This window comes from Otolemur garnettii, unplaced genomic scaffold, assembly GCF_000181295.1.
Source record: "Otolemur garnettii isolate 467f Iridium unplaced genomic scaffold, OtoGar3 scaffold00021, whole genome shotgun sequence".
NCBI classification, from domain to species: domain Eukaryota; kingdom Metazoa; phylum Chordata; class Mammalia; order Primates; family Galagidae; genus Otolemur; species Otolemur garnettii.
This window is the reverse complement of record NW_003852416.1, coordinates 9,084,879-9,111,785: the sequence shown is the minus strand read 5'-3', so window position 1 is coordinate 9,111,785 and position 26,907 is coordinate 9,084,879. Positions and strand designations below refer to the sequence as shown.

The 26,907-nt window shown below is 38.8% G+C and overlaps 1 protein-coding gene across 1 annotated transcript in view; it reads left to right on the top strand.

Annotated features, from left to right (window-relative positions):
- The window catches only part of VTI1A (vesicle transport through interaction with t-SNAREs 1A), a 368,440-nt gene that overhangs the window by 105,688 nt on the left and 235,845 nt on the right, over nt 1–26,907 (top strand). The gene's annotated exons all lie outside the window — the stretch shown is intronic.

Sequence of the window (26,907 nt, the reverse complement as noted above, 5' to 3'; positions counted from 1 at the left end):
TTAATAAATGGTAATGTAAAAGGACAAATAAAAACTTTCAGAAGTTACCTTTTACTTTATACGGCTTGGCAAAGATGGCTTATTGATTCAGTATCCATAAATACTTACCCTAGACTTCTCGTGAAGCCATTACTTCAGGCAATTCATCCAGCTCAATTGCCTCTAATGCATCATGAATGAAGACTATGGAGGTTTATCAAGATGAAAATAGCCCATTAAGAAGTAATCTGAACCAGTTGAGAGAAGCAGAGCCTGAGACCCAGCCCATGTGGCTTTGGCGAGTAAAAGTTCACTTGGTGCCGGGCACACACCAGCTCCACAGGCCCCAACTTTATTAGTGTGGAGATAAGCTGATTAGGTGTTGTCAATCAAAGGTGCCCATATCTCAATTGAGAGACACACACTCTCTCAATTTTTCTTTAAGCATTGAAGCAGGCAACAAAGGGATGTGTGGTATGCATCCCTACGGTTGTTACCATGCAGGGTGCAAGGGCCCTGTGATGATGTGATGACGGTATTAAAGAGTACATCAATTTGTTTTAAAGTGTTTTGATTTTTTATGGTGGCATTAAGAGAGAGAACATTGTGGTGGCAGCTTTACTAGAAAGCAAAGAGTTCTAGAAGAAGAAAAAAAAAGTGTTTCTTTGAAGCCTACCAGGGCTTTGAATCTTGCTGTGCCAATGGGCGCTTAAGTGCTCCCATAACTGGCAACCTCAGATCCACCATCAGCTTAGGAACTACCATCCTCTCCAAATTATTCATTTAAAGGAATAGGGGGGAAAAATGTGTAAATTGATCTGGGTGATATTAGTGATTATTGGCCACAAGTTTTTCTTTTTTTTAAGTGATTGATGATTTTGGATGAACATATAATATAATGGTTATACTGATGTATACGGGTTCAGTTGTAAAGAACAGAGATACTTCCGAATGTCCCCCCAGTACAGATTGGCGACGTTGCTCCATTTAATTGTTTTATACACAGTAATGAATGGCTTGCTTTGCATATCTGGAAGATAAACCCGACTAATAAATAAATAGGCTTTCGAAATGTAATTCTGTAGGGCTTCAGCTTGAGACCTCATCATCTCGTCAGTATTGAGAAAAAGGTAGAGCGATGGTGTAGGGGGGAAACCTGGCCTTTTGTTCTTCACATCTGAAGTTTGCTCACTGCAGGCCTCCTTTCCACTTCAAATGCAGCAACAGAAAAGAGGCCTTCCTCTCCTTCACTCACCCTCCACGCACCCCCCAGCGCCGCGACCCGGCTCGGCCACGTTTCCACAGTGGATTATCTCTTCATCAGCTATTCTTGCCTTCGCTCCATCCATTTTCCACTAACCAATCAGGCAGCCCTCTTAGGAAGGACTGGTGCTTGCTTCAATAAAATGTTAATTCTGTACACACAGATCCACACAGCCGTTCTAGAGTGTGCTTGCTACAGTACACAAAGGCGTGTGTGCACCCCCCGACCTAGAGAATACTAGGAGTCCTGGGAGAAAAACAAAAATGGGGAGAAATGCAGACAGCACCAGAAATAGTGTCTGAAGTGAAAGAAGTATTTCATTTTGTGCAGTGCTGACCAGCCAGGGCAGACACACGTGTGAATGTATCCGTGGGCACCTCCAGAAACCTGTGTCCTGGTTTCAGGGCAGGTGACATAGTAGAGCTAGTTTGTGCCTTGTAGTTTTCACTGACCTAGACGGGGCAATTGCAGTGCTGACTGGCTCATTGAGTGTGTGATCTTGAAATGCCTTCGAGTCATTGGAAAGGTGAGGGTCAGAGACACTTCCTAACAGATGCAGTTTGATATAGAGTGATTTTCTATTCAGGATTCTTTGAGACATTTTATTACTGGATTTATCTTAATAGCTATGAGGTCTTTAGAATACTTAGTTTTTTTTTTTTTCTGCTTTAATTTATTTTTAGTTTAATTTTTTTATTAAATCATAACTGTACATTAATGCAATCATGGGGTACAGTGTGGTGTTTTCATATACAATTTGAAATATTTTCATCAAACTGGTTAACATAGCCTTCATGTCATTTTCTTAGTTATTGTGTTAAGATGTTTATATTCTACTTTTAGAAAGAGTCACTTGTACCCTTGTAAGATAAACCATAGAGGCGATCCCACCAATCACCCTCCCTCCACCCATCCAGTGTGTTTTTTTTTTTTTAATAAGAAAAAGTTAGCATGCACCTTTCCAAAAATACTTTTTTTTTAAGTGTTTATACATTCACATGTGAAAGGATCTTGGCTCAGGTCCTCATTGCTCAGTTTTTTAGCTTAATGTTCCCCCTTTAGAGAATGTTACCCTAACCCCTCTTTCTAAGGCAGGCTTCCTCTCAGTCCTTTTGGGCCCCTTCCTCACAGCATGGATTATAACCACAAATAACCCATTACTCATTTTTTTTCTTGCAGTTTTTGGCCGGGGCCGGGTTTGAACCCGCCTCCTCTGGTATATGGGGCCGGCGCCCTACTCTTTTGAGCCACAGGTGCCACCCCCATTACTCATTTTTTCACTCATCCTCTCCAAAAGAACGTAAGCTTCCTGAGGGCATTTTGTTGAGTGGTTGAAAGCAGCGGGCAGCTGTATTCCTTTCCTACAAGTAAAAAGTGCTCAACTCAGAAACTTTCTCACTAACTTTTTGCATTACTATAATGATAGTCTTTTCCAGACTTTTAAAAAGATGTCTTCTGGTTTTGTGATATTTTAGAATTAATCTTTATCTGTCTCTTAATCGTGTTGAAATTCTTAATATGTTCGAGTCATTAGTTCTCTCAAAACTATTACTTTATGAAAAGAATATTACAGTTTACTTGGTGGTGTTATAATTGAGAAAAGTACACTCCCCTTAGGCTGAGTTTACCAGGCTCCTGGTGTACGTTCATCAGTAAACACTAGCTGGTCAAAATTTTAAGCCATTAATGAGTCCAGATTCCCTTTTTAATTTGCTACGTACTTTAGTTACTTAGCTTTATTTCTTCTCCAATATTTATCAATTCTAATTTCATTAAGTTTCCTTTGGTAATTGTTTTAAGCTATAGAATTAATGACGAAATTTAATTTACAGTAAGCTAATATTACTGTAACATAAAGTCAGGCACAATGTTTGTTTCACTGAAATCCTAAAACAAGGCGTATGGGGAGAAATGGGTGGACCGGGGACGTTTGCTAGCAGTGGCTTCGTATATACCTCAGTTTTCCACTTTATTTACAATGGGTAAAGCACATCACCATTTCTTTTTTTAGGGCTTATAACAATACAACGATTACTTAAGTCGACATTAAGCCGTTAAGCGTCATCAGTTCACACTAATGATTTTGGAAAATTGGTTCCTTTTTTGTTTTTAATTTGGAAGTTTGGGGCAAATGGGAAACATATTTTAACATCATTCCCCAGTTGCTGATAACTGAAAGATTCTATTAGGATCACATAGGGACTTGCACAGTGAAATAGATTATCCTCAGAATCAGCAGTTGAGAAAACGTTCTGGGGAAAAAAGTCTTTGAAGAGAATTTTAGGGAGACCCTGGAAATGTAGGGAAGAATGTTGCAGACTAAAGGCTGCTATCCCCTTTAGAAAGATTTTCCATAAATACATACATACATACATACATCTCTGAAGTTGCTTTTACCATCAACACTGAATTAAAACATCTATCATCAAACTGTCTTTATGTAGTGACGTACCAGGATTCATCAATGACAATGTTTTTTGTTTCATAAACATAGAAGAACTATTCTGAGTCATTTGCTGGACCTTTTTCTGAAAAAAAAAGTTTTAACAAATAATGTCAAACGCTTATTTCTCTGCTTCTCCATTGACCTTTCAAGTAGTTGTCTTACTGAATATTCCTGAGTTACAGCTGTTTTATCAGGAGTAAACAGACATAACTTAGGATACTGGAGGTTTGAACTACCATCATTAAACCAAAATTCAAAAGAAATGATGTTTTTGTATCTAAAAACAATCAACTTTGTTTTTTTCTATTCTTCCTTGAAGCATTAGTATTTAATTTTTAAAAGAAATAGAGAGCCATACTATTCTGTTTCTTTCTGTTTACCTGGGATTCTGCTTCACAGATGTTTGTTTCTGAAGATAAGTATGAAATAAGAGTCTATTTAGGATAATTAAGTCAGCTTGATTTTCTTTGGGGGTGTTAAATTTTCCTAAGGAACAAATAGCAGGTAACTTCCAGAAATGGAAGAGTTCAGAAAGCAGTATTGCAGTATTATCTTGGGCTGGGGGACTATGTGCATGTGTGGTATTTGTGTGTGTGTGTGCACGCACACACACACGCATGCATATGCATATATATTTACGTAAATATAAAACTATATGAAATAGATTTTCTTTATAACAACATCTGAGTGTCTCTTGATTCAGATAGTTTTATCATAGCAATCACATGTAGAGGGGAGTTCTGTACCATTAATAATCACTAAAACACAATCATCTTTTTAAAAGAGAAAAAGAGAAGAGGGAAAAGGTAGAATTTGAAAAGGGGGGGAAAAATCTGTTCCCATTCCTTCCCTGAGGCTGAACTGTTTATCACTCTATCCTCATTCGATAAAAGTGAATTTTATAATAAAATTTTCCCTAATCGGGCACTGTCAGTGGAGGTGTCTTATCGCTGAGAGGAAAATGACACCGATCCTATCGGAAAACAGAGACGATGTCACCATGTTCCCAATCACAGCTCTTCAGCCCCCATATCTACCTTCTCCACAAACACCGAGCAGTGCTTTTTTCACAAGAACATCAAAACCCAGCAAAGTCATTAAAATTGCACCCGCGTAGAGTTGCAGGGACCAGCCGTACTAGCGCAAAATGGGATGTGGGAAAACAGACCCTCTAAATGTGCTAATTCCATTGTCACGTGTTTACGGCTTAATTTTAATCAGTTAAAAAAGCCACACATTGCAATAAATTGGCATTATCTTCTGTGACACCAGAAGACACAGTTGGTTCAAGGATTTAGAGGGTCACTGGCAACAGTATATAGTATTACAGACAAAGTATTTTTACGCTTGAACTACGGTAGCTAAGGTACAATCCCCAGTTAAGACTGCAAACAAAGACCATAACCCACACAGGACTAAGTTCAACTTGCAGACCACCTTCATCCTCGATGGACTTTGTATGCAAAACAAAGAATTTTGAGAATTTTTTAAAGAGGAATTCATTCATCATATAAAAAAATTTTTAAGTAGCCTTTCAGGGCTGTTGGCTTATTGCATACTTGGCAGTAGACCAAATGGCCGTTCCATAGGTCCTCACAGTAGACTTGTTTTCCAGTCCTGATGTTTCATTGACTGTGTTTACATTGACCATTCGACTTGTGAGCCTAAACAAAGATACATTAACACGCCTGAGGAAGTGCAAACAGAAAATAGTGTCATTGACAATTGTTGGAGGCCAACAATGAAAGACTGTCTCTAATGGTCTTAATTTATTAACATCAAATTAGCACCAATATACTTTTACACAATTAAGTTGAAAAATTACTGAAATAGAAGCTGCTGGCAAATTTAATTTTCATTTGTTCCATGGGCTCATTCTTAGCCTATACATATCTCTATTTCAAAGCAGAATGAATCCTTGGATGTGGACTGGCTATTCTGCATAACAATATCTGTGAGTGGTTTTTAAACAAAAAGGTTTCTTTTCCATGGCAAGCTATGGCATCACTGTAGTTCTCACTTCTGCTATTTTAGCTTTGTAAACTGTCAGTGTGTTTACCATATGATTTAAAAATGTTAGACATCATCAAGTTTATTTTTAAAACCTAAAGTGATTAAAATATCTACTGAAAGGGTGAGGATTGTAAAAACCTCTGTGGTTCATGAAGTAACAGTGAGTGGAAAAAAATCCCAATTTCATCCTGAAAATAGTGTGCATTTTTTTTTTTTTAATTGACAAATCTGACCTTGGGAGAAAGGGAGGGGAAAAAAAATGCAGCTCCAACTTTTATGGAATGAAAAGCGCTTTTAGAATTAAATCACTTAACAATCCCTGAAAAAAAAATGAACATTTGAGTGTCCTTTGTTTTAATTTTTTCAATACTTTTTTGATTTCTTTCTAACAAAAGCAATAGAAAGAAAAATGAAATAATAGTGAACCAAACAGAAATAATTTTTCCGTGTATTGTGCTATCTTCACTGAGTTTAGTTTTCTATAGTCAATGTCAAATTGATCAGACCTCTCCTGTGTAATTGAAGTGCGTTTAAAAAAAAAATCTCACATTGTGAAGTTAAAACGGTTAAAATGTAGTGTCACTGTAACAGTTTTTCTGATTGCACTCACTTTGCAACAGAGGCTGTCTGAGTTTCTGCACCTCTTCCCTGTTTAAAGAGCTTGAGTAAATTTACAGGGTTCTCCCTTATTAAAAAAAAAAATGGAAAATAGGAATGAGTGCACATTTTGAACATAGTTCTTTTTCTATTAGAATTAGCAGCCAGCTAAGGGAGAAAAGTTGTGAGTGTCTGAAAAAGACTTCCCAATATGATGGCTCCTGGCTTTTTAAAGGAGACACTCACAAAAAAATAACAACGAAGTTAATTGTGTACAGTGAAATGCTGGCTTTCATTACAGATCTGAAAAAAATGGTTTTATTGATTTTTTTTTTCCACCAGACTTTACTAGTGGCACTGAGTCTTTGTCCATGATTTTTGTTTTATTTTTCTCTGTTTTGAGGAGAAGGACTGGTTTAAATTTCAAATATACGTGTTGGTACATGGATATTTACCCCGTTGTATTTTAACGTTATAAAGGTGGTGGGAGATGATTATCTGTGCTGCCTTAAAGTGAAACAGTTCCCCCTCTGTATTTGACTGGACACCCCCAGGATGTAAGATTGCAGGAGGTTTAGGGAAGCTAAGTATTCACCAGGTTCACACATCAGGGGACAGGACAGGTTTTATTTAGCCTCCCTATCACCTGTACCACAAAACAGTGGGCCCTGTTTAATTAGCCTAAGGCAGTTGCTAAACTGAAATCACTTCTCTGATTTAAAATTCATAGGAAATGTATTTGGTATTTTGGAGTAAAGACTATTTATTTTGAAGAGATCACAAACCACAATGTTGTGTGCCCACCTGACAGCAACACCGATTGAAAATATTAACTCAGCCACAAAATACCATACTTCTTTAGATTTCGGTGGAGAAAACAGAAAACTTTTGAATTTACTCAGAAGCAATTTAAAACCAATCAAAAACTATAATGCTTCATGTTTAGTGAAAAAGACTTTTCCTTTATGTTTTATTTATACTTTGAATTTTTAAACATAGTTTTTCAAATAGCAATGAAAATCGTGATACAGTAGAAGCTAAATTCTTTCATGTGCATCTCCGATCATTTTTCAAAACTGTATTATATTTTTAAATCTTATAACTTGACACAACTGGCTATAGCTGGCATGTCAGTTAATGTTGTATTATACTTTTCTACACATAGGCTGCGCCATTGAGCCACTAGTCAAAGAAATGTTTTTTGTGCCGCTGCAGTGCGTGGCAATGGCAATGTTGAGTAAACGGAAATGAAAAGGACTGGCCATCGGTTTTTAAAATGTTTGTTATTATAACTAATGCAGCAAGAAAGAGCATTCCGAACATTTTGGGGTCTTTTAAGTTATATTCTAATAATTTTAAATTTAATGCTTGAAAAACTCATTCTTTAAGTTTTTGATATTTATTATTTCCCATAGCTATCAGTAAATGTGTAATAAAAACAAATGTAGAACAATATAATTTATAACTTAAATGAGTAAAATCATGTTTTGAAGATTATTTAAAATGTATTATAATTTAAAAGATAAACTCTAAACAGCTTTAAAGTATCAAATATAGTTAACATAAATATGTGCTTAGAAATATTACATTAAAATCTTTTTAGCATTGAAAGCTGTATTAGAGATTTGTTAAGTGAAAGTGGGTATTGTTTCTTACCTAATGGAAGAAAATGAAGCTTCAATACATCTAAGGAAGAGCTAGTTTGTTATTATTATTATACAGTGCATTTTCATCTTTTATTTTCATTAATAGCGAGACTAGCAAACATGAAAATATATAGTAATATTTGTTTTGCATTTTTACCTTTTGATTCAAGAAAATGTTAAAATAGTAGACTTAAAATAACATTTGCAACAACTACCTTACATTTTAACATAAATGTTTTTTAACTTTCCTATGTTGGAAAATAAATACTAAGAATAATCAAATGCTCTTGTTAAATAGATGAGAAAAATCAATTTCCTGTTTAGAATCGGACATACTCCTTTGATCTTTCATCTTGTAGATCAGCAGATTCTGAAAACAGAGTGCTCTGGAACTGTGTTTTTGCATAAATATATACTTTGTGTAAATCAGTTTTTTATGTAATAATTAGAATGATTTATTGAGAAATGTGAGATAGTTCTCACTGTTAATAGTGGAGAAACTTGTGATTGAAAATTCAGTCAATGATATTTACAGTTAACCCCCAGCAAAATCTGTGGAAGTGTTAGTCTGGTCAGCAAACGTGGCTCCAGGTCACTTTCCAGCCTACTGGCTCTTGCATGTGTCTGCTCATAAATGCTGCTTCATGAATACTTCATTGCTGTACATGGGACTCTTCAGGGAAGAGTTTCTAGAAAGTATGTTTGTCAGCCAGCTATGTGCTAGAAAGGTCTTCCCCAATGCTTAGGTTGAGGCTAACTTATCCTTTACTGACAACTTGGATGTAAGTATCTAAGTTTATCATTTAAATCAAAATAAAAACTCTTGGACCTAGTAAAAATCTATTCTCTGCATTACGACATCTTTTTGTAAATCACCCTTTTTATAGCTTGTAATATTCATTTCAGATGCTATAATATAATTTGCTTTATAAAGTGTGGTTTGTTAGGGGTATAATTTTTACCATTTTGTAAATTCATGTAACAATGAATGACAGTTCTGTTTTTTGTTACAAAGATAATACGTGAAAATTTATTATCACTCACATCTATATTGATTTCATGATGCGTTTGATATCAAATAATATTAGAATTAGTGGGGTGATTTGAAATTTGTAACGTTAGACTGACTTTTTTTAGTGTATTTGATGTAATCAAATTTTTTTTTCTGATAGTGAATAATGATAGCAGAGCTTCAGTGGTGGGGTTGGGGGTGGTGATTCTTCTTGTAATTAAAATTGACATTAAAATTGTTAACCTGTATTTGTAGAATGTCTATGTGGTATGATTTGGGGGGCTTGGCAGGTGCTGTGTTGGTGACCTGTCCTAATACAAGAATCACCACTGATTTATAGCATAGTTATTCCCAAAAAGCACAGTAGATCATGTCTGTCTGGTAGTGACAGGTAACCTGAATCTCTATGTAAAGAGGGTGATTTTAAATGAAGAGGGGTATTAAGAATTAGTACTTAAATAGGGCACAAATCTAGATTGGTCTTGATATGTCACTGTATCTTAAAATGATGGATTGACTTTTCAGTGTTTGGCAGTCATGTTTGTGATCATCTCGCTTAAAACCAGACTGTGTAACATATGGAGAATTCTTTTGGGGGGGCCACAGTGATATCTCATAGCTGTTTCATAGCTGGAACTGGATATCAAGAGAAAGGTGCTATACATCAGAAGATACTGTGGTCAGAGAAAAAAAAAGTGTGTGGGCTCAAATATCAATGCCAAATCATAAGTTCCAGGGGGAACGACCCACACCACGGTGTGACGGAGCTGGTTTTCCTAGGAGCATCTCCATATACTGTGTGTTCCAGGTACGAAGCCAAGAAAAGTGTGTATTAATGATGGTAAATGATTCTCCTATGAAAGCTTGGAGAGTTCAAAATAGGATCCCATCTTATCCTATTAGCAATCACCCAGCAGCTAAAACATACCAGGTACAATTTTATGTTCTTGCTTTGAAATTCGTTGAAGTTGCCATATTTTATCTACTTGTATTCTTTATTCAGTTTGGGGATTATCGAGACTTCATGTTTTTGCTCCTGCTTCCATAACTGTCCTGTGACCACTGCTCTGCCTTCATGCTTCTCTCATGGAGCAGCCTCACATAGAGGTGAAACTCTAGTAAATTAATTATGTGTCTTCTAGAAACCCCAATAATGGATTTTTTGAGAAGGGCAACAACCTTCTGTGATCTAGGCACACACTTCATTTGATCTTCACAATTATCTTAGGGTAGGTTCTGTTGTTCGCATATTGAAAATAAGAATACTGAGGTCTGGAGAGGTTAAGTAACAGGTATAAATGAAGGGCCATATGAATTGAAATCTCTTAGTTTTTTGTTGTTGTTGTTGTTGTCACATGCTAAAGATAAGTGTTTAATTATCTCAGTTGGCTTCTAGTCTAGAAAACAGAATTGAAATTAAAGTTGGAACATATTTTGAGTTTATACTTTGAAGGCAGAGGTTGGCTTCTGCCCTTTCCATAGAGCCAATTCCCAAAGCAGTGTTATCTGCAATGCCGCTGGCAGATATCTGTACATTAGCAAGAATCGAGGACTGCCAAGCAAGGAGGGTGTCCAGGGAAAACTCTGGAAGGGGTGATGTAATGTTGCTAAGAGCATCCTTCTGAAAGTTGGTAAAAACTTGCATCAGTACCTCTGGGGTGCTTACTAAAAACTTAGCTTCCTGTCTCCCAAAGCGAATCGACCAGACCAGACTCTCTGAAGGTGTGGCCCAGGCATCCTCATTCCTAAGTAGTAACTTCAGGTGCTTCTGAAGCATATTAACGTCTGGGGGTTCTTGCTTTTGTATATGAAGCTATTGGAACCTGGGAGAACCTATACTTTGAAGCTCCACTTGCCTATCTGCAAAGTCTGGTTTTTTTCTAGAGAAATATCTTTTCCGTGCAAAGTGCCCATTTAGTACCAACAGTTCCCAGCATTTTGGTGCTTGGACGCTCCAAGACATAATTTGGCTGATTTCTTCTTTAAAAGCCTACCGTGCAGCATCTCCTGGAATTATATGCCTTTTGCTTGTCTGTTGTTCCTTTTTCAAATATAAAGTGAAATGTTGCCCTGAATAGCATCGTATTAGAATAAAAAACTATCTTTTGTGAAAAATGAAATCAGGGCATACATCTGGGAATCTAACAGATTCTAAACAGGCTATGTACAAAAAAAAATTTTTTTTAAGTTTGGAACAGATAGCTGCCTGAAGGTTGCATATTTAAGGAGAGTTTCCCTGTTTCCTTCATTTTCTCCCCATGGCAAAACAAAGCATGTCTTCCTACGGAGAAAAAAAAAAAAAGAAAGAGAGAAAGAAAAGATAACCTAATATTGGCATTCTAACAGTCTAACAGTAAAGTGATGGTAAATACTGAGCCCGGGATTTGTAATATTTTGGATATTGGAAAATCATAATTTTCATATTGGAAAATCATAATTTTGGATAAATTAGTATAAAATATATTTCAGATTCTAAGTTCAGTAAATATTGACCCATCTATTGAGACTTAAACAAGCAAAAAAAAATAATAAGTAGCTATTTTATTAAAGGAAAACAGTATTTAAATAAAATGTTTACACTTCAACTTGGGGATCACCGTGCGCATTTCTTTTAAGAGGCAAGTTCACATTAATGTTCTCACCAACTTCTGGACTCAGTAAAGGAAGTCCGCACCTAATGTCTCACGGAAGTTATCACCCATCTCTGAATGTTCCCACTTTTCTCTTCTTAGCTCACTGCTGAAAGTACTGGGATAAGAGTTAAATAATAATAGACTAAAAATAACCAAAGTAGCAAATATTTATTGAGTGATTACACTGTGGCAGGTACCATGTTAAAGAGTTTATATACATTATTTTATTTAATTCTGAAGCAACCCTGTGAGTACTTTTTTTTTTTTTTTTTAGGCAGAATCTCCCTTTGTTGCCCTGGGTAGAGTGCCCTGGTGTCATAGCACGCAGCAACCTCAAACTCTCAGGCTCAAGCAATCCTCTTGCTTCAGCCTCCCGAGAAACTGGGACTACCCACCACCACATTTGGCTAGTTTTTTTTATTTTTAGTAGAGACAAAGTCTTGCTCTTGCTCAGGCTGGTCTCAAACTCCTGAGCTCCAGCAATCCACCTGCCTCTGCCTCCCAGAGTGCCAGGATTACAGGTGTGAGCGCCCGACTTCTGAGTGCTATTATCCCCACTTTGCACGTAAGGAAATCAGCAACCCATGCAGCTCTTATTTATTGAGTATCTTCTATGTGCTGGGTGCTGTGTACCGTACTATTTCCCATGTTATCTTTATCTTGAAAACATATATGGACTCTTCCTAACAAAGGCAAACAATGTAGCCAAATGGTTTATACTCTCATATTAATCTGAAGTAAAAAAAATAAAAATAAATTTTAAAAAAAGCAAAGCTAATTTGAAGTTAAAATAACCATCTGTGGGTCTTTATTTCCTAGCTGAGGACATTGAAGTTGAGAAACAAAGTGGCTTACTGAACGTGCCATAATTGACAGATTCAGAGGTTCCAGGCCCCTCAATGCCCCATTCTACCTTGTTTATCCTAAGCTGCAATTAAAATATCTTCCCATCTTCCCTATTCCTTCCAAGTTTATACTCCAGAGAAAAGGCTAGTAATAACCCACATATTTGGCAGTGCTTCTTAAGGAATCTTATTCTTTTGGAGGAGACAACACTAATCTTGGAAAGCTATCTTAGGAAGCCTTAAAAAAAACCCACAGCAGAAGGAACTTGTCTTATCAGATAGTGGTTGGGAGCATGTGTTTGAGAGTTAGATTTCGGTGTAAGTCCCAAGTCCCGCTCTACTGCTTTGCCAGCTTTGTGATGCTGAGACAACTAGTTAATTTCCTTATCCCTCCATTTCATCTCAGATAAACGAAGACAGTGAGGGTATTATTATATACCTAGTAAGCTTTCGGTGGAAGGCGGGAGTGGTGGCAGGTGTTGTTCACAGTACTCCCCCATTAAATCCTTAAAAAGTTTGTGTTTACAGTTCTTTGGTTGTTTGCTTATTGTATTTCCCAGGCCTCAGCAGAAGGGTAAAGGTACAGTGAGGAGGATAGACACTATAAAATACAGCTAAAACAACAAGGACAACTACAACAAAAAAATAGCCGGGTGTTGTGGCGGATGCCTGTAGTCCCAGCTACTTGGGAGGCTGAGGCAAGAGAATCACTTAAGCCTAAGAGTTTGAGGTTGCTGTGAGCTGTGACACATTACTCTACTGAGGGCGACATAAGGAGACTCTATCTCAAGAAAAAAATAAATAAATAAGTAATGGTTGTTGGTAATAATAACCTCAAGTCAATAAAAGAAGTTGAAACAGTCACTATCCTTTGAGATAATGAAATATATTTTAGTGGTGTATTTTAGAAGATTCTCGTTAATTAATCAAATAAATGATTGCTGCTTCAAGTTAAATTAGCTTTAATTACTTGGAAAGTTCTCTTTCCTGAAACACCCCCTTTCACCACAGTGCTGGATAACTGGATAAACCAGTTGTTACCCAGTCCCTCTATTGCTTCAGGTTTATTCAGGGGTGACAGACCCACATGCTAAGTACAAGGTCTGAACAAGTACCATATAGCAAGTTGTGAGAATTGTTGCTGAACTTGAAGGCACACATCTTCACCTAAAAACATTTGGTGCTTAACAAAACTGTGCCAGCCAAACATGCGTGGTTGGAGCCCGTGCTCAGCCCCAAGTTTCCTGGCTCCCGGATGAACCACGTTGATGGTCCCTAACGCTCACCACCTCTGCACGTGCTCTTCAAACAGACAGAGCCCCGTGGGAAGCAAGACGAAGCTTTTGGTTCCCTTTCTGTTGTCTTGTCCTGCTCGGTGCTCTACACTTCAAGGTTCCACAACTCTTGCTGATGACAGAGGAGGGTGTGTCCATGGGGGAAAAGTCCTAATCATATCCATGACATAGTTTCATTATTACACATAAAAATACATATGATATTTGCCTGCAGTCTGCAAGAAATGAAAAGGTAATTGTGGATCAAAAAGGAGATGTCCTTTGCCACGACCTCGTCTACTTAGCTGGGAGGCAGTGTAATAGAGTGAAAAGAACATGGAATCAGAGAGATCAAATTTTATTTACAGCTTCACCATTCACCGTCTTCGTAGCTTTCGGAATATTATTTGTCCTTCACTTCCTCCTGATGTTTCTGGAGATCTCCAGATCTTCTACAAAGCTCAGTAATGCATTAAAAATGCATGTTAGTTGAAATAGAGCCAAGATCTAGTTGTGAAAGGCCCTTCAGAGCCACAGATATGTCATACTGCCTGAAGTTAGTCAGCAATTGTTATTCTGATAAACTCTCCCCCTTTTTTGCATAAGCTAATTCGAGATGGGTTTCTGTCATTTAAAATAAAATAGAGGCGTGGCGCCTGTGGCGCAAGGAGTAGAGCCCTGGCCCCATATACCTGAGGTGGCAGGTTCAAGCCCAGCCCTGGCAAAAAAAAAAAACCCAAAAACCTACAAATAAATAAATTAAATAGACTAAGACTATTTTAATATCACTGGCTTCTTTGAGGACTGTTCCTTACTTTCACAGGGTTCCATAGGATCTTTGGAATACCATGACATAAATTGTTAAAATATTAAATTCTTTTTTTGAATGTTACTGTTCATTCTCATAGACCTCTACAGGTTCCTAGTGAAAACTATAGTTTTAATTCCATTTTTTTCTTGGACTATTTAAATGAGAATACTCACTATATACGCTAAATCATTGGCTCTTAGATATTTAAATTTCAAAAACAAAGTTTAAAGAATCAAATCGAATAAATTCAAGGAGCGGTGCATGTTCGTTAGCTGTTTATTAACCCAAGTAAACAGATAAAGGGGGCAGAGAGAGCTGACAACAATTCTGTCATTTTATAAAGAAAAGGGGGAAATGTTTTAATACCACAAATTGGGCATTCTTACCTCAGAATAAACAATTTGTCTTAGTCTTAGGAAAAACCTATTCTGTTGCTACTTTTCAACTTTCGAAGCAGCAGCAGTCTACAGACCATAGCTCGGGAGCCAGAGCAGCTCCATTCATTCATTCCTCATTTGTTAAATAGCCAGCTGAGGCTGGGTTTGGGAATCACATAGATCTGGGTTTAAAGCTCAGCTTTCTTTGCCACAGGCTATATACTTTGGGGCTAGTTAGTTAACCTTTCTGAGCTTCTTTTCTTTCATCTATAATATTAGTGCAACAAGATGCTTATAACATTGGTTACATGAGCATGGTGTTGAGCTAAAGAGATGGTTATTGTTTAAACTCAACTTCTACCCCATACTATGTGATAGAAGCTATCAAGTGACAAGTACTGTATTAGGCCCTAGAATGTAAAATCTAATGGGGAAGACAGAGCTAAACCAGTGAGTACCGTGTGAGATGCATTGGGTCAGAGAAAGCATCCATGTCCCCGTCTAATTATGTGATTTCCAGATGTTCGAAGGAAATGCTAGATGAATTCGACTTGACTGTTTCCAGACTCCACTGCTGAATTGTTTGAATGCAATTTTTTGAATACTGATCCTAATATGAAACCCTGATTTTTGCATTTTCTCCTCAGCAATAATTTAGCACAGCCATTTCATTTTAACAGATAAAATAATTGAGACCCTGCTACATTAAGTAAGTAACTTGCCCATGTTTAATTAGGAGGGAAGGAAGATTGAGATTCCAGATCACTGTTGTATTTGTTTCACTAACATGCAATTTCTATGACCGGGGACCTTGAATGGGTTTCTTACTCTTGTCTCTCTCTTTGGCGCTAATAGCAGCCGCTAAATAAATATCTGTAGAATGAATGATTGATTTCTCCCTTGAGATTTTACAGCCTAAAAATCATTCTGCTTTCTCTCACCTAATGATGTCTTTTCCCTGGCACTGGAAACCGATGAAAGTTAAGTTGTGTTCCTGTGGCTCATTTTTAGTTTCTGACTTACGTACAGATCTAATGTATGGATCTTTTTGTTACATTCTCTGTCAGTGTTTTCCTACATGTACAAGTCAAGATTTTCTTCATGTGTGTTTAGATATCACTGCATATTTATCCTCTCTTCGCAAGAGTGGATTTTGATAATGGCCAGAGGTGCAACAGTTTGTTGCTTTCTTCAGGAAGCCTTTGTTTGCCTCCATCATATGTTTTCAAGAATGTGAGGTTCCTCTTTAGCCCCGCTGTGAGCCCGATAGGGAATATGCTGGCTCCGGTTTCCAGTCCTGTTGAATCATACCACCCCATTTAAGTTAGCAATTTATTAAGTCATACAGAACTAAATTACCTTTTACTTTATAAAATCAATTAATGTTTCATCTCTAACTTGAAGGATAACACTCCATTTAGTCTTGCTGTTATTTATGAAGTAACATTTATAATATCAGTGGCTTTGGAGCCAATAAGTCACTTGCCTGCTAGGCATCATATTTTTATAATTCGGATTGTTCTGTTCATTATTTTAGACGATGTCTTCTAAAAGATAATATACTTAACAATGACCAACTCATTGTGCCGAAGAATTTAAACCTCTCAAGGTTTCCTGGTGGATTTTCCTCTCTTCCTTCTCTGTATCTTTTGCCCATTGCCACCCCGCCTCTGCTAAAAAGGCCAAACCTACCTGTGTTCAGGATATATATGATACTTTGGCGTTTAATTGTCAGGTCATTTCTGAGTACCTACTAGGTTCCGGGCACTGCGCTAACTTGTAACAGGTGACCCCCAGGTTTAATAGCCTCAGAACTGCACCATTTTCAACGTACAAACTTTGAATCAATAAAAAAAATTTTTTTCAAAGTGAAAGTGGAAACATTTAAAATATCTTCTTAGAATAAATATTAAACTATAAAAAGTATCTATCTTAGGAAGCGGTGGTAGGATGGCAGTTATAAGGCACCCCTCCCATCATCTGTAATGGTAAAATTTTAATAATGCATTACTTTCATAATCAGAAGATTTAAAAAGCAGATGTTTTCTGGAAGCTAGAAGTATTTTCTCATCCTATATCTGAGTGCATAATATATATACAGGATACTAGGCTGTACATGTCAGGATTTTTCAAAATTTTTTTATCATGGTCTATATATAGTAAGTAACGTATTTCACATCACAATTCATAGCATACATACACACACACAACTGAAATGAATATTCCTTAAAAAATTTACCCTTCCTAACTATGGGTAATTTACGCTAATATTTTCTAATCTTGGTGGGTTTTTCTTTTTTTAAAGGAAACGCTAGTCTTGATTTCTAAATTGATTTTATAATCCATGTACAAGGTCACCATCCACAGTCTGTGTCAGGGATGCATAAAGTTCAGCTATAACTTACAGTTTGTGGATTCTAATAGAGAACATGAAACATGCAGACAAAGAATTTTACTGAGACAACATGCTGGAAATGCTGTAAGCCAACATTTTCCAAATTTCTATCATTTGTCAACCATGGTCACAATCTCCTCCTCATCTCTGTATCATCATATAGTTTTATTTATATAATATTAGTCTTAGCCAGGGCTACTATAGCAAAATACCATAGACTGGCGGGCCTAAACAACAAACATTTATTCCTCACGGCTTGGGAGCTGTGAACCAGCAGACTCAGGTCCTAATGAGGGCTTTTTTCCTTGGCTTGCAGATAGCCACCTTCTCACTGTGTCCTCACATGGTAGGGAAGAGAGAAAGTTCTGGTGTCTCTTTTTCTTATAAAGACACCAGTCCTCTTGTGAGGACCTCACTCATGACCTCACCTAAACCTAATTACCTCCTAGAAGCCCCCATCTCCAGATACCATCACATCCGGGAGTGAAGGCTCCAACATGTGAATCTGGAGTAACACAGACATTCAGTCTTTAACAATATTTTTCTATCAAGCCACTTTAAAATGACTGAAAATTTTTCACTATATATCCTTGTCCTATGTGGAATTATGAATTAAACATGCCAGTAAAGTTTTCCTTAATACCTAAATACATAATTGTTTGTGTATGTGTATATTTATTTAATTTTAGAGACAGAGTCTTTCTCTGTCACCCAGCCTGGAGTGCAGTGATCTCACCATAGCTCACTAGAGCCTCAGATTCCTGGGGTCAAGCTATCCTCCTGCCTCAGCCTCCAAACTAGCTGGGTGACACACTACCATGCCCAGCTTGTTTATTTATTTATTTATAGGGATAGGTTCTTGCCATATGCTCAGACTGGTCTTGAACTCCTGACCTCACAAGATCCTCCAGCCTAATTGTGTGGATATTAAAGTAAAGAGAGCGTGGTGTATCACAAGCAATAGACCAAATACTCTTTAAAAAACAGGTAAAAGGGAGAAGGATTTGGGAAAATAAGTCCAGATTTAAGAAGGGCCTTGAGGTTGGGGGAGGTTATACAGGAGGCCATCCCCCATGGAGACAGCGTTGTAAACAAATGCACACTGACTGGGAAGCTGTGTCCAATGGCTTCCAAGTAAAGGTGTGTGAGTAATGGGGTGATACGATGAAACCTATGCTTAAGGAACATTTTCTGGCAGGAGTGTTGGAAAAAGAACGAGAAGAAGGATGGGTTTGAATTATAATTTAATTAAAAATTGTGGTTTTTAAAATTAGAATCATATGTATGTCATTAGATCAGCCAAGCAGTCTTCCAGGCATTGAGAGGACACAGTACAGGGATGAGACCATCTGGCCACCACGTCCGTTTGTTGACTTCCAACAAATCATTTGCTCGTTGTCTGTTCCTAGTTCCTCTTTCAAATGGGGCTCATCGTGCCTCTCCTTCCTATAGACTTGCTGAGAAAATCAAATTTTAAAATATCTGAAAATACTATCATAAATGTAAGAAGTACCTTTCTTACTGTCTTATTTGAACCCTTTTGAGCTCAAGAAGTGGCATGTAGGACAGCTCAGAGGAAAAAGAATCCCGAGGTCAGCATTTTGGGTACTATAGCAGCAGGTCACAGAAGAAATATCCAGGGCTTGAATTAGGGTTGTGAAAACAGGAATGAAGAAAAGAAGAACCAACAGACTGGGCAGTTTGGGTGTGAGATGGAGGAAGGTGGGGGATACGAAGCAGAGGGAGGGATGGGGGAAGTGAAGGTGGAGCCAGGGATTTGGGGTGAGTAAAGGGTACATATAGTTGGAGTAAAAATAAAAGACAATAGGGAGGAATGGCTTTGGGGGTAAGATACTGAGTTTAAGATGTCAGTGAAGGGCCAAATAATGTCATTGAGCAGGCAGTTGAAAAATTGGGATTGAAGTTCAGGAAGGAGGTGATAGCTGGATATGCAGGCGTAAATCATCCTTGGACTGATAACACTTGAAACCTGATGGTTCCAAACCTTAGCCACTTGAGTGCTACTTGTAAGATTCTGCCATATTTGGTGGATACTTTTATCTAATTTAATCAATATTTTCAGATCTCTTTTAGATTAACTCACTTTTTAAAAGCATAGCCCCCCCGGCTCTGCACCTGTTCCTCAGAGCTGGCAGGTTCAAACCCAGCCCGGGCCTGCCAAACAACAAAGACAACTGCAACAAGAAAATAGCTAGGAGTTGTGGCGGGCACCTGTAGTCCCAGCTACTTGAGAGGCTGAGGCAAGAGAATCTCTTGAAGCCCAAGAGTTTGAGGTTGCTGTGAGCTGTGATGCCACGGCATTCTACTGAGGTTGACATAGTGAGACTGTCTCAAAAAAAAAGCATAGTCCCATTTTGAACAATAATATCTATGAAGTCTTCAATTTGAGGCAGTGGATATGTTTTTTTAAAATACTTATTAAAATAAATGTATAATTACCATATCTCATGATTATTAGATGTGTATCTTTTTACAATTTATCTTTTTGTTTGTTTGTTTGTTTGTTTTGAGATAAAGCCTCACTCTGTTTCCCTGGGTACAGTGCTGTGGTATCATAGCTCAACCTCAAACTCTTGGGGCTAAGCAATCCTCTTGCCTCAGCCTCCCAAGTAGCTGGGACTATAGGCACCCACCACAACACCCAGCTAGTTTTGTAAATAGAGACAGGGTCTCACTCTTGCTCAGGCTGGTCTCAAACTCCTGAGCTCAAGCCCACCCCAAACTCCCAGAGTGCTAAGATTATAGGCATGAGCCACTCACCTGGCCCAGTTTAACACTTCTGAAATTAGGGTGTTTTACAGTTAATGGCGTCTCACAAATTTTGCTGGCCAGGCAGCAGGGGTGACCAGATGCTTGCTATTCTTAGTGACACACGCAAACATTGTCATCCCTCAACATTTTAGTCAACAAGCCACGTAAAGATCTTGAGTTTTAATTGTCATCTGAAAACCGTACCTTCTGGCATAATAACGAAAGCACCAACATGGGGACTTGGCAGCGTGGGTATCAGCGTGGGTATATGAAAGAGACGTTTCAATAGAGTAGTAGAACATGTTAGAGGGTGCTGCATCCTCGGGGCTCTCGGTGCCTCAGAGGACTCTGAGGACTGCCAGCTGGAAAGAGGTTTGGAAGAGTTGGACACTGACACGTGGAAAAAATTTAGGAAAATTCTTATATTTGTCTTGCTTATATTTCCCTTTTTCTTTATGCACAAGAGTGATGCATAAGACTCTCTGAATCTGGCTCGGCACCTATGGCTCAAGCGGCTAAGGCGCCAGCCACGTACACCTAAGGTGGTGGGTTCGAATCCCCAGCCCGGACCCGCCAAACAACAATGACAGCTGCAACCAAAAAATGGCCAGGCGTTGTGGCGGGCGCCTGTGGTCCCAGCTACTTGGGAGGCTGAGGCAGGAGACTCGCTTGAGCCCAGGAGTTGGAGGTTGCTGTGAGCTGTAATGCTACGGCACTCTACCCAGGGGGACAGCTTGAGGCTCTGTCTCAAAAAAAAAAAAAAGACTCTCTGAATCTAAAAGATCTCGATCTCCCTAAGTATAAAATTTTAAAAGTTGATAAGAAAGTATAGTGCCTTAATTAGCCGCCATTTCTGGAGGCGTCTATAAAAAATGGTGCATCATACAAGAGACACTGTTCAAGGTTAGATACAATAAAGTGTCTAAATAAAAAGATGTCACTCCATGTTCCGGCTCAAGTCATCTCATAAATGGGGACAGTTTATGGGAACAGTTTGTGGGAACAGTTTATGCCAGGGAGTAAGTAAGATCACCAAGAGAATATTTATAGAGAATGAAAGAGCTTTAGAACCTTGAAGAAAGTCTGTTTTCCATAGGAGAAAGGCAATTCAGAGAAAGTCGGTAAAAAGATTAGCAGATGACTCCGGGTGGTGCAGCAAAGGAGAGACCTTTCAGGAAATACAAGTAACTTAAAATAATTAAATAGAATTTAAAATTATAGAACACTGGAAAGTATTCAAACAGGTAAGAAATGGTGGCTTTGTGGAGCAGGACCCTGTAAGTTGTGGAGAAGTCAATCTTAGATTTCTCTTTTTAAGAAAAAGTGGGGAGAGAAAATATGGTTCTTGATAAGGATAAGAATTAGTATTTTCTCAAGTTTAAGTAAGAGAGATCAGAGCATGTATGGGGACCTAGAGGTAGGAACTCGTAGAGAAGTAGTTATGTCACCATGGAGGAATATAATTGACTATTTTAGGTCCTGTAAGATATACAAAGGGGTGGGACTGATAGCAGAAGTTGAAGATGTAACTGTTGAAAGGAGAAACACTTTCTCTGAAACAGCAGTGAAGGAAGACAGAGTAGATTCTGAATAATGTTGAAATATAGAGGAGATGACTTCTGGAGGATCACCCTGATTCCAAATAGGAAGCCAAATTACTCCCTGCAGGTGAAAGACAAAGTCAAGGACTTGGTAAGAGGGTGGGAAAGGCTTAAAACAATTGTGGTAGGGATTGTCAAGGAGACTCTGTGTGAGCAGGGTAGGAAATTGCTCAACACTTGTAAGGGCCCAGCAGAGGTCAGGGGGCATGCGTGCTTCATGGGCTCAATGGCATGGCTTCACAATCCTCCCTGGGATTGCCCAGCAGACCAGCAGTAAGAGCCAAGAAAGCAAAGGGGAAAAGTGGAAGCCTGTTGAGAACTTGCAGAGTTGGAATGACAGGAGAACAAAGAGGGAGTGATTGTAGGGTGGTAGTGAGTGCAAAGTTGAAATAGCTAACTGTGGGAGGTAGGCCAGATGGGGGGGCTATGGACAGCCCAGTCAGGGTGATGGACAGGAAGAAAGGGGGGCACTGGGTGGTTGACATTTCACAGTGTGTGCAGAGAACCACGAGGGGAGAGGAGGAACAGGGGACTCTAGCTGGCTAAATGCAGATTTTGAGAATGTCAAGAGATTTTTGGAAATCAAGGATTTAGGAGTAACTGTGTACTGGAATTATAAATATGCATGCCTTTTTTAAAAAAAATGTGGAATGCTTCACGAATTTGCGTGTCATCCTTGCGAATATGCATGCCTTTTTATAAGGCAGTATATAGCCTAATAGCTAATAGCAGTAGATTTGGATCTGAATCCAGGCCCCACTAGCATTTTCACACAGGGAGCTCGTGCTAGACTGTAAGTTTGCCCTCCCCACATCCACTCTGCTTAGTTCCGAGTAAGACCAACTCTGTGTGATCCACAGCTATGGACTCCCACGCCCTCTGGGTCCCAATTAGGTGCACCCTGTGGGGGACACTAGTAAGGAGTGGGACATGGGGAGGAAGAATGAGGCCTGGGTAGTAATTCTGTTGGTTCTCCTATGGGGTTGCCAGCAGCTGGTGTATCATTCTCTCTCTGCACAGCCCTTTCTTTCAGAGTCCTGACTGTTACTCCCCTCCACTCTCATCTCCAAGCCTGGGGGTGGTAACCTGCCCACTGTTACTCTCCCAAACCTGGTAAATAGTCCCTTTAATAAGGTGTGCTTCAATTAACAATTTGAGTATGGAGTCTGTTTTTTCTTGGGTTTCCGACAAAATCACTTTGGCCAAGTTACTTAGGCTTTCAGCCTCACTTTTCTAATTTGCAAGATTAAAATAATAATAGTATGTAACTTTTGGGTCAGGTGTGATCGTGTAGAGTCCTTAGAAATGCAGGGCACAGAGTAAGCTCTCGGTAAATAATGATGATGATCAGATATGGTACACTCTGGAATTGCCGTTTTTATCTATAGGTATCTATTGTTCAAAGACACCATTCATGTTAGCACATAGCTTTTCCTGATACATCTTCATCAGTGGCCAAGTCAAAGGGGCAACCGAAGTGGGAGACCACTGGCCACCACTGTAATCTTTTAGTTCCTCCTCCCAAAGGCACTTCAGGTTGACTGTATCACAGCTTAAATCATGAAAAGAAGAAACTAAATACGGAAAATCATCCAAACTACAGTTGGAATGTCTTCAGTGCACCATCTAAGCAGAAATACTGTGCTTGATATGCAAATGAAGCTTCAAAACCGTTTCACTGACCCACCTCCCTAATACACATTTCTGTCTTGATATTAATCTCTTCGTCCAGACTTCTATAACAAGGTGCTACAGACTGGATGGCTTAAACCACAGGGATTCATTTCACATAGTTCTGGAGGCTACAAGTTCAAGATCAGGGTGGCGGCATGGTGTGGTTCTTGTGAGGGCCCTCTTTCTTGCTTGCAGATGGCCGTCTTGTTCTGTCCTCACATGGCAAAGAGAGAGAGAGAGAGGCAGAGAGAGAGCACACTCACACGCTCTTTCCCATCTTTTCTTATAAGGGTGCTAATCCCTCATAAGGTCTTCACTGCCATGACCTAATTACCTCCTCAATGCTCAGTCTCCAAAAAATACACCATGTTGGGCATTAGCATTTCAAAATATTCATTTTATTGGGACACAAACATTCAATCCATAGTATTCATTCCTAGTTGCCCAAAATTCTTGTCCTTCTCACACACCAAATGCATTTATTACATCGTCAGCAGTCTCCCAAATCTCTGTTAAGTATAAAAATTGCGGGACTATCTCTGGTTCCCTTGATTGCGAAGACTTCCCAAGGTCTTGTGATTATATGGCTAATTGAAATCTTTGAAGATTGGCTGTGCCTTTTAAGTAGTACAAAAATAGTGTTTTGGGTTTTTTTTGTAAGTAGTGGTTTTTTTTTAAACTATTGGTCCATAAATGATTTGGAAGAGGGGAAACTCAAAAACTCTTACATTCTTTCACTGGTTATGACCTAGCAAGGCAATCCTTAAACTTTATGTGTTCTAAATTATTAATCAATGGTAATGCCATCTCATACTTGATTAGTGCCTTTTAGTTTGAAGGTGCTTTTAGTCACTTTTCAAAAGCGTAGACATCATAGTGTAAACATAAGTCCTCTGTGAGGCCAACAACCTGGAGACCACCGTCACGGACCTTTGAAGGGCACTGGTGAAGGTGTCCTGTCTGTAACACACTCCAGGAAAACAAGGCCTTCTGAATCTCCATCAGTAACCTACCCACCTTCACCACTGACCATGGTATTTTGCTGATATGCATATTCATTGTTAGAACAGTTCTACAAACTCTTGGCAAATCATTTAAGTGGCTTCATGTTTCATGTCATATATGCATGTAGGCCTCTTACAGAGATGAAGGATGGAAAGGGGAGCGATAAAAGGATAAGCAGTGATCGAGAGTGGAGTGCTTATGGCCCAACTCGTGCTTTTATGATCCTCATATGCCTTCTGCCCCGGGTGCTGATAATAACAGCAGAGGATTTGTGTGGCTTTGCTCACCTAGACGCCATATGTAGTTTTAAGCCCAGAAAACAAGTCCAGTTTGCTAATGTCTTATTTTTCATTTGCTCAGGTCCCTAAGTTTGATTTTAGAAAACCCTCAAATCTGGAGGCCATTTCTCCATCGGATATATTTATGTGTCTATCCACTTTATCGGGAATGTGGTTGCATTCGGGTCTGTTGTCCCGAGCGCCTTTGTTTGTGGTTGCATTCCGCGCCGTTCAGTCTTTCAGTCCTGTGTATTTACTAACTATTCAAATGCCTTGTGGTATTCACACACAGATTATGTAAAATAAAAAAATACATTATTAAGGCCGTGGATGCTGTGAATGGATTATTACAATTTGCCTATCATGGTAATGGCACCTGTTAGAGGTGTGATACAAAAGGCAGTGACAGGCAGTGTAATTTAGTAATTGTGGCCATTGTGCTGTATGGCTGGTCAGTTCACCAGGCAAGTACAAAGAGAGCAGTGTTATAGCAGAGCAGGGGTGGGTACGCTTAATAGAGAGAGCTAGTTGTGTACTGAAAGAGACTTTTGGTGGAGGGCTAACTCCCGGGGGCAACTTAGAATGAGTTGAAAAGAATGAACAAAAGTACAAAAATGGTACAGGTTTTCCTATTTCAGCTCTTAAAGTGACAGACGAGTTATGTTGGTGCACACTGCCGGCGCTCTCTCCTACTGCCAAAATAATTTCCCCCCGCAAATACGCAAAGTTGCCTTGTCATATGGCAGCCACATATAATGTACTCTTTTCTTCCCCCAGGTGTAAAACATACTCTGTCAAAGTTCAAATCTAACCGTCCCGGAGCAAATGCACTGAAGTTTGAGAAAACCATTTGTTTAGAGTGTGTAATAGTATCTAAAGACCACATGAATATGCATAGATTCGGAAGAGATAGACATTTACCATCTTCCTTTATTACTATCCCTGCTATTCTTACCATTACTATGATAATATTATGGGTGGTTTTGTTACTAGTCTGAAAACTCTGTCATACTACGGGTTATTGCAAGTCAGGCTGAACTTTGCCATGAGAATGGGCAATAGAAATTAATAGGGAGAAATTATGGTGCGTATTTTCTTCTTACCTCCTTAAGTTAACGTATGAGGCCAAGCCATTCCTCAAGGCAACAGCTGAGAAAAGCTTTAGAGAAGAATGAGTAAGAGCACAATAGAAGGGACCAAACACGCCCTGATGACTCTTGTATCCTAAAATAATGTGTCCTGGGTTCGCTTCTGGAAAGGTGCCCAGCTGAGCACCAGGCATCACTCCCTCATAGTGTCAGGTGTGCTCAGACAGTCACAGGGAGGTGGTGTTGGAAGCAGCAGCTTTCTCCACCTGACTCTTGGTTGCTTTCGTTTTCTGTGCCAAACTAAATTGTGACTGATAACAAACTGACTTCGTCTATGGGCCAGGCACTGTGCTAGACTCTCTGTAAGCATTTCCTCACTTAATGTTTGCACCAACTGCTGGAGTACAGATAGGATCTTCAGCCCCATTGAACAGAGGAGGAAATCAAGACCCAGGAGGTTCCATAGCCTGCTTATATGCAGTGAGTTGGAATAATGTATTCACATTCTCTCTGTATGTGTTTTTATTGGGGAGGGGAAATGTATGTACCAAATAGTACCTTTAATTCTACACTGTTTCGGAGCAAAAGAACCATGATATATTTATAATGATATTTGTGGACTTTTGAAAACGAAATTGTGAAAATTAGAAGATTTTGGAATCTTATCATAGAGTAGCATTTGCATTTTGTCCCAGAAATCACTTTAATAAGAAGGACCGCATGAAGTAGGCTCTTTGTTAAAGATGGATCGACTTATGTAAAATATATAACGTTGCTGGGAGCCAGCCCAGTTTTAATAAAAGGCCACACAGAAGAAAACGTATGCTACAAAATGTCGATTCACATCTCTTAACTGTGTAAATCGTGTTGCAGACAGTACTAGACATGAATGGGCAAGGTGTGCCACTGTTATGAATCACTCCAGTGGGGCTTTGGCCATCAGCCTGATGAAACAGGCGTGCCACTTAGAAGGATGCCAACTGAATAGATGCAGTTGTGTGATATTTAAAACATGATTTTGTACTTTTGCTGCGCAGAACAGCTATTACAGCTTGTTACTTTTCTTTGCACCAGTTTTGACATCTGAACATTCTTAACTGAAAAAGAATGTCATTTTCATGAAGGAACTTTCTGTACGATAAAGTTAGCATTTAAAGTCATCCTAACAAATGCAATGATTTGCCAAGCTTGAATATT